The sequence below is a fragment of the Anas platyrhynchos genome, chromosome Z, assembly GCF_047663525.1.
Source record: "Anas platyrhynchos isolate ZD024472 breed Pekin duck chromosome Z, IASCAAS_PekinDuck_T2T, whole genome shotgun sequence".
Lineage (NCBI taxonomy): Eukaryota > Metazoa > Chordata > Aves > Anseriformes > Anatidae > Anas > Anas platyrhynchos.
In genome coordinates, this window is record NC_092621.1 from 48447658 (window position 1) to 48456768 (window position 9111).

Here is a 9111-nt window from a genome sequence, read left to right on the forward strand (position 1 = left end):
CATAAAACAATTTGTAGTACAAAATGAAGGATGTAAGTGACTCTAACAATGAAACAAACCATTTGAATTAAAATCTAGCTCTTCCTGAAATCCAGAAACTTTCCTTTACTTGTATATTTAATCCTTATGCTGGTAAGAATTATGGGAACCAAGAGGAAAATAATGTTAGAATTAGAGCTGCATGAAATCGAGGGCAGTGAAACCAGTTTAAGAGAAATTGATAAACCTGGAAGGCAGAATACAAGTGAGATCTGAACCAACTTGGATCCTACCCTGAAGGTCAGAAAAAGTTCAGTTATGCTGTTCAATGCTGTGGCTAAATGTGTGTAGTTCTGCTGGCCAAACAGAGACTGAAACCTTGTTGGGGGGAGTTTTTTCACACAGCTTTGAGTACTCTAGGTGTATTTAGTACCTGTTGCATCAAAAAGATCAGGTTTTAAAATTTACCTCGAGAAGACAGATATCGATTAATGTCAAGTACCAAAGTTTTAAAAGTAGTCTCAACAACTACAGTTAGCGTGACTTTCAGTGTGGATTTCATATCACAATTTCAGTTGATTCTGATGAAGGATTCAAAAGAACAGACTTGACTGCCCATCCATGGACATTTGTGTGTAGTATTGCTTATCACAGGGACAGAATTGGGTGCAAGAGATTACACTGCTGAAAATGTTTTAAGACTATATTTTAAAATTAACAAATAGACTAGAAAAATATTGGTGACAAACACTGAGCAGAATTTGTGGGTACTATAATTCCATTTGCCTGTAGAATCAGACTTCAATAAAAAAAAATAGTGGAGCAAAATGTTTCTCTCAAATTTCATCTTTCCATATACTCCTGAGATGTTTATATATCCTTAAAACCTAACCTTCCTTGTGATGAAGCTTTCAACTTGAGACTTAACTATAATTTGTAAAGTGTTTAAGAAGAACATGATTTTGATCCGGATACACCATGTGCTTTCATACTCAGTCAAGTTATTATAAGTTACTGCCTTCATTTTCTTGCTGAAGATGTACTGTGTGGGCTGTATCTGTTGTCTGCTTCAACAGACAGCCTAGCAGTGCCTGGAATAAAAAATGTAAGGGAAAAAAAAAAAAAGTGTGTGTGGGGTTGTGTGTGTTAACAGCAACAACAACAAAGTTCATGAATTCTGACATTCTGTTCTAAATAAAGTGAATGCTTTGGTGAAAATGCATACAAAGAGGGGCAAAAAGTCAAGAGGTCAGTCATCTCTACATTTAAAAAATCATCTTTTAAAATCATGGAAAATAATTCTGGTTTTCATTTTTATTGTCTCAAATGGTGCTGAAAGCAGAGTAGATACAATCTATTAAATGTAATTGATGAGTTAATGAGCTCTAAGGCAAGCTCATTAGAATGAGACCATGTGATGGTGAAAGTCTTTCATGACCGAGGGAAAGAGGAAGGCAAGTTTCCCGGTTTAGGCAGAGTTTCATGTTAGTGGGTAGAATTAAGAGACCAGAAGAGGCCCATTTGTGAGCAAGGCTAGTTCAGGCTGGCCCTGAGGTCAAGGTGATTCCTGTTAAAGGAGTGTGTCTGTGTCTATTTCTCTGAAAGAAGAGAGAACAGCTGTAGCACTCTGATGGGACAGGATTGCATGAGTCTGGAAATTTCTGGTCATATGAAACCTTGCAAGCAGTGACCGGAGTCAAAGCAGAGACTCAACTCCCCAGATTCCCAACACTGCTGGGATCTAACAAGGGGCACAAATGTGCAGGTATTTCTACTGTTTCTTATTGTTGAAGAGAAATACATTTTTTTTTTTTTAATTTATTTATTCTTTTTGTGTTCTATATATTATATAATTCTACCAGGTGAAATTTCTGCAAATATACTTGTTGGCATCTGAGTTAACAACTTCTGAACTGAATATAGCAATCCACCTTGCAGAAACTGTGGTTTCAGAAAATCCTGTGATGTGAGAAAGACTTGAAAATTCAGTTTGAATACAACAAAAATGAAAGCCTTTCCCTTGCTGTGGGAAGGCTTAAATATGAAGGCTGTGTGAGCATAATGAGAGCCAACAGTTTGCCAATAACCATGAAAGATTGCTTCAGTGTCAACAGCTGTCTCATGTGTCCCACACTAGCATAATAACAAGCAAAGCTTCTATGGTCCCATCCAGATCTTGACTTCTGGGTGACTGTTTTGTAGGGTTATCTTCAGGACACATTCTCAGTTTCTTCCATGATTTAAAGTGTTGTTATGCTTTTGAGGACCTCCAAACAAATATCATGTTATTTTGTCTGCCTTAATATGTGTACTGTATACACTGTATTCTCCAGGTTACTGCTTTATCATTGTTTGTCATGGTTTATCTTTGTTTCCCTTAATTTTCCTACTTTAAATTTTGTATAACATCACTTTGCAATCTACTGATTCCTTTAGAGCTGCAAAAACCTCCAAATAGCTCCAAACCTCCAACCATTTGTTAATATGTGTTCACAAAGGCCATTGTAACCTTCCAACAAAGGACAATGTAACTGCACTAACTTCAATCATTTAGGAAGTGAATGTGTGATGGAAATAGGGTAAGTATGTGCACAGCTCCCTGGCAAAGGCAGAAGATAATCATAGTGAATGTTTGAATGGTGATGATTAATTGAAATTCTGCAGTGTGAAATGAAGCTTCAGAAACTGTGGTTTGTGCTAATCACCATGCATAATATGTTTTTGTTGTTGTTGTTTTTCTTTTTACCTTCTCAGTATACATGTGAACATGAAGTACTTCGTGCTTCATCAGAAACATCAGTGATAGAAGCTCAGTAAAAATCTGCTAAAATAGAGAAGGAATGTTATGGATACAATATTTCGAAGACTTGTGCAATTGTCGTCACTTTGATCTGTGTCATGTGCTTGCTTCAAAGTTATATCTCAAGGAGAGAGAACAAAATCTGAAGTATGAAAGGAAAGGGAAGTAGTTCATTAAAGAGTCACTGTTCTTCTGACTGCTTGGTTGCTGTGTTGCAATAAACACAAGATGAGAAACAGGGAGTGAATTAACTGGAAAAAAAAAGTACAGCTGGTAGAAATGCATTTTATCTGGCTATTTATATCATTAATCTGTTAAACTGTCAGCTACAGAATCTACCCAGAAGAGTAGCAGGAATATTGTATTTAAGGTGTACAAGAGTGACAGAAATGGAAGACAGATGGGAATACTCAAGAGGGAAATATTAAACATGCCAGGCAATGATAATTAACATCAAGGTTGTACATGTCTTCCATGTGACAAGACATTTGGGTTTCGTTTAATATATGATCTCCTGTAAAGAGATAGTTTTCACCTAAAGGATTTTTTAATACTAATATAATTTTATTCAGTGATCTAAATTGTTATAACTTACTATTTTATCCTCAGTTACTAGCAGCTACAGGATATTTATATATATATATAAATGAAACGCTGAGTTAGTCAGGTGCTGCCCAACTGGTTGTCAGGCTTGCTAACTGAACCTCTTAGCATAAGACAGATTGTCTACAGCAAATGACTATTAAGTTTCCTAAATAACTCACTGGTCTGTTGCCTAAGGAAAGAGGCACAAGGGATGTTAAGGCATTTTTCTAACTATCTGACCTGCTATACTGGCTGGAAAGGAAGTAACACTCCCATTTCCTATGCAAATAACTTAGTTATGTGAAGAGAGGTTTTGTGCCAAAATTTCTGATTTAAACAACAACAACGACAACAACAACAAACAACAGAGTAAAGAAAATAATATTTTTCCATTAAAAGGAGAAATATGTAGAAATTTCATTTAGAGATCAGTAGCACTTTGAAATAAAGCTGTCCAAGCTCAGTATATTTTGATATCTGAAGCACAAAAGTCTATAAATAAACACTAAATTGTTGAGAAATTTTGACTTTTCAAAAAACATAGCTTATTTCTCCTTTATGGTATATTTTATTATTATTATTGTTATTGTTATTATTGATACTGTTGTTGTTATTATTATTATTACCGAAGTAAATCTAGCAGGTGTATATTATTCTCAACACGTTGTATGCACATGAAATTAGTACAAGCTCACTTGAAGAAAAACAATGAAAAGCAAATTCGCAAGAAAAGCAAATTCTTTCACATTTTATTCATCTCTAGAAGTCAGGACAATATAGTCAGGACAATGAAATTTGTGGTTGAAATTGCATGCTTCTTGATAGATTTTTACTTTTGTCTTTGAACAAAATGGATTAAACTTTATGGAAACATATTTGGAGTATGCTGAAACAATAATCAAGTATATAATCAACTATCAATCCTGTTGGGATACATGGTGACATGCAGTTCATCAGCAAAATCAAAATCTGTTTACATGTTTGCAGCATGCTTTGTATGATTTTTTTTTTTTTAATAATAGGTCTCTATTCCAGCTATATGTACAGTTTACTGTATAATGACATGTAAAATATAATGCAGAGTTGACTGTAATTTAGGGTATAATCTTGTCCCTTTTCTTGAATCATAATTCAGTGCAACATCCATTCTCATAATTCAGTGCAACATCTGCCTAACTTGAAATAAGATTTAAAGAGCCTGAATGCAGTTCCCTAAGTTCCCTATCTGAATTTGGGACTTCACTTTTTTTCTGGTCTAACATTTTTTGGTATGAAATATGCTGTAACCATGTCATTAAATGAATATTTTTCTAGAAAAAAAAAAAAAAAAGTGTTTTAATATTCTAAGCTGTTTGCTAGCCAGAGTAAAAAATGTTTAGCATTTCAGATCCTTAATAAAATCTTGATCTTTCAAAGAGTAAATTTATTTATGTCTTATTTCACTTCTACCTTACCCCTCCCTTCCTTAAGGATCTGATTGTTGCTGACTGATGTCCTGAATTCAGCAGGTACATTGTCTGCAAAACTGGATCAGAAAAATGCTTAGAAGAGGACTAAGGCTGACATAATAATTGATAGCATACCTGCAGCTATGTCAGTTGATTATGATGCTGTTGCAATTACCTAAACAAAGAGTGACTTTGAGCTCCATCTTTCATAAAATCATATAATATCCTGAATTGGAAGGCAACCATTGCTGTCCCTCTCTTTCCTCCTCTAGAAAATAAATAAATGAAGGAAAAAACAACAACAACAACAACAAAACATTTTTAAACCCAGAGAAGAAGGTCTTCAGGCGTGTTACTCAACCTCAGTTATTTTTTCTTTCATATAATTTCATTGGGGAAATTATACTGAGATTATATTCTATATAGAGCAGAGGTGTGAATCCATCACATTGTTTTTGGTACTGATGGACTACAAGAAACCCACTGTGTTTTTGGTGACCTTCCTGTTAATGGAAGGATCCATAGGCAGTATTTTTTGTGCATTCTAGAATCTCATAAAATGATGACCTTGGGCAATGTGCCACATTTTATATATTTTGATCAAGCATACAAAACATGAGTTATAATAATAATTAACCACTCATATCTACCGCTATGTAATAAACAGTGTAGTTTGCATTATTTCAATTCACTCTATTTATTTTTAAATATTTTTAAATATTTAAATTCTATTTGCAGAAGAGCTTTTATCTATACTACACAGAATTGGTGAAGAAGAGCAATTGCTTGTTTTATGGCAGATATGTATTTTTTATAATCCAATGAGATTTTCACTCTATTTATCTCATGGAATGATTTCATAGGTGGTATTTTCCTTTTCTTTGTTTTGTTTTGTTTTGTTTGTTTGTTTTGTGCAGCCATGGATGAAGAACCCCAACAGAACTTGGGAGTATGGCTCTTGGCATACTTGTTTTTGTTTTGTTATGTTTGTTTGTTATGGCTCTTACCATATTGCTCTTGCTCTAGGAGCAAACAGATCCTGCATTCTCTTATATTACAGTGCTCTACACATCTCTTAAAAAAGATGCAAATACTCTGGACATCTTGGAATTTGCATGGGAATTATAGTTGTAATATGACAAACAATTTAGAGAATAGAAGAGAATAGAAAATGCGTAAAAAATAATGCACCTTTAACTTTCTGAAACACTGACCTGCAGAAACACTCATAGGAATACTTGAAGATGGGGAAATTCTGATGAAGCTCTGATCTTGGGTGGGATTCAGCACAACACCTGCCCCATCAGATGACCTGAAAACACATGGCCCACTGAAGCAATGGATACAACATTCTTCATTTTCCTTACTGCATCCTTTAACATTGCACAATGATGCTCAAAATCTGAGTTGCCAGAATCAAAGTTTTTCATTATCAACTTAAACATCATGTACCTAAGTCAGTCAGTAATTGTCTGCTTACTTTTTCTTTGTCAGCCATGCTGTGTACCTTGATTGCTCTCCAACAACTTCTCTGTGTAGTTAATCGTTTCCTTGATGGCTTTCCGTGGTTCTTGCTGCTGGAAAATCAAAATGCCTTACAATGCCTTATAAATTCATTAGTCTGGTTCCTCAGAGCAGGTTCACCTGCCTCCCCCTTGAGTTCCTTTCTTGGAAATGTTCCAGCTCTTCCACTGTGTACCACCAATAAGACAGTGACCTGTCATTTCCAAACTTTGTGCTTGACTCCAGATTTTTATATAGCTTTGTATGTGGTAAATAAAAAATTCTCTAATCTGATCTTGCAAAGAACAAAGGACTTTACATACTTTTTAATCATTTATTTTCTTGCAGTCTCTTAGGTTATCGAACCTAATGGGGGCCTACAAAGACATTCATATGAAGGGTATCATAAGAAATTCTTATGTGCAAATCGCCCTGTTTACAGTCAATAGACAAATTTACTCTGAAAGTGTTTACTTTTTAGATATGACTCTTTAAACTGTTCAGCCATTGATAGAATGGTAGCATAGCACTTCATCTTCATTTTCTTTTAATTCTCTCCTCTGTGTTTCAAAACACTTATCCTACAGAAGCCATTAGTCACAACATTTTTGTTGAGGTTGAAGTTCTATACAAAGAAGGTTAAAAAGTGTTCTGATGCAGATACATGAGATCCATTGTAGTAGTGTGGAACAAGCTACTTTTAAACAGTTGGAAAACACCTTAGATCTTAAGTCACAACAGGATTTATAATACAAATGCTTAAACAAACAAAGAAGTCTTCCCTAGAATTTCCTTCTATCAGATGCTGCTTCTTCATTTTCCTGCTTTGATTACTTTCTCTGGGTTTGACATAGAAACTTGATGCACTAAAACCATTATAAAAACAAAACAAAACCAAAAAACCCTCTTGTTTTAAATTTAGCCCTGCATGAAAATCTCTCCAGTTCTTTTTGCATGTATTTTTTCTTTCCCACTCCTGTAGTTCTGCAGGGACAGACTTCATCTGAAATTAAAAACTCAATCCTATAAGCCTGCATCCTTCTTTCTTTTAGCTAATTTTGTCATCAGAATACAAACATAATGGGGAGCTCCCAACAGCTCCAGTCGTGCCAGTGTATATCTGCATGTTTAATTTTTCTTCTGACTAAATTTGAACGATGAATCATTCCTGAAAATATATCATTTTGAAATATTTGCACAGTTGCAGGGATATAAATGCATAGATTTGAAAATCCATTCAAATATTCAATAACAAAGTATTTGTAAAAGACATAAAAGGTGTCATTAAAATGTCAGTATTTGTAACAGTTGACCAGTACAGATACTGTTTTCTCACTGCTGTTCTTTTCTTATGTATTTTGGAGCAGTTCTGTGTATGTCCAAATTGTGGGCTATCTGATGAGAGCGGGCAGAAGAGGGTTAGGTTAAGACATTGACTTGAGTGTAACGCCCCTCTGGTACTATTGTGTACATGTTCCTTTGAACTGGCTGTGATGGGTTTCCTTGTGTCAGCTGAAATAGCACTCTTTATTGATAGGCATGTGCTCTGAATTTCATAAAGAGCACTCAGCTGGGTAGTTTCCCATTCTAGCCTGAAAACCAGGAGATGGTTCATCACTTCACAGACATCTTTCAGTTTCCTTCTTCACTATTCTCAGCGATGTGGATACCAATATCTGTTCCACAGCTAAAGCAGCTGAGGCTTAGAAATACAACATTTATCCAGTCAAACAAAATAAAAAACAAATTATAATGTATAGAGATGGCAGTAAAGCAAAGGAACTTCACCAGGTTTTGGTAGTAATTTTTGCTTTGGAGTTGCAGTACTTAATGTTTTCAGCTATTCCTTCCATTATCTAAAAGTTCAAAGGCAAAAATTCCTAAAACAGTGAGCTAGCTTTTGAGCTAGCATCAATCTTATCTGGAGCATGGAAAAGGGTTGGAATCTTCCCCAGAGAAGATAAAATCTGCCTTCTGTGATTTAGCATTCTTTGATGTGTGCAATCATTTGGATTTCATACCAGTGGGATGCTGCAGCGTAGATCATGGCTGCCTTTCTATAAAAATAAGCAGATTGAGTTTAATGACTCAAGCATTTTTCACAAGTGAAGATGCAGTTCCTGAAAATCTGGTGTCCCAGAGGAAAAGCTGTTGCCGAACTTCAGTCCACAATGTCAGCTAGCCTCTGTGTAACAATTCAGGCTTCACTGATTTCCATCATGAAGTCTTTTTCCCAAGAACAATGCAGTTGGTTTACTCATCTATAAAACACAGTTAGTTTGGTTTGTTTATTTACTTATTTATTTATTTGCTGGTTTGGGGAAGGTGTTCTTTGTTTTTTCTCCCCAGTCATCCAGTCAGGATTTACTCAATGTCCTTCGTTGTATTTTTCTTACAATAAAACCCCTTGCATTTACTATTCAAGTCAGTGGGATCTTTCGGACCAGCTGGATGCCTACAGGTATTCCTTGCTATCACTGTATAAATCTGTAATTTAGGTGGGGGTAGGGGTGAGGGTTGTGGTTGCTGTTTGGATGGGGGTGACGCTATCCTCAGAACACAGATCATTTCACTCAGATAGTTCTTCAAAAATAAGTTACTTTCATTACATAGTCAGCATAATCAAACGGAACCTATTATATGGGGAAGTTTCCCTCTTGTTCCCTCTTGCAGAAAGTGCATACTTTTTTTTTTTTTTTTTTTTTGCAACAGACAGCTTTTGTTTAAGAAAGAGGGGCAAAATACACTGGCAATGAGTTGTAGCCAGAAACAAAGGGGAAGTGGGCTTGATTCCAT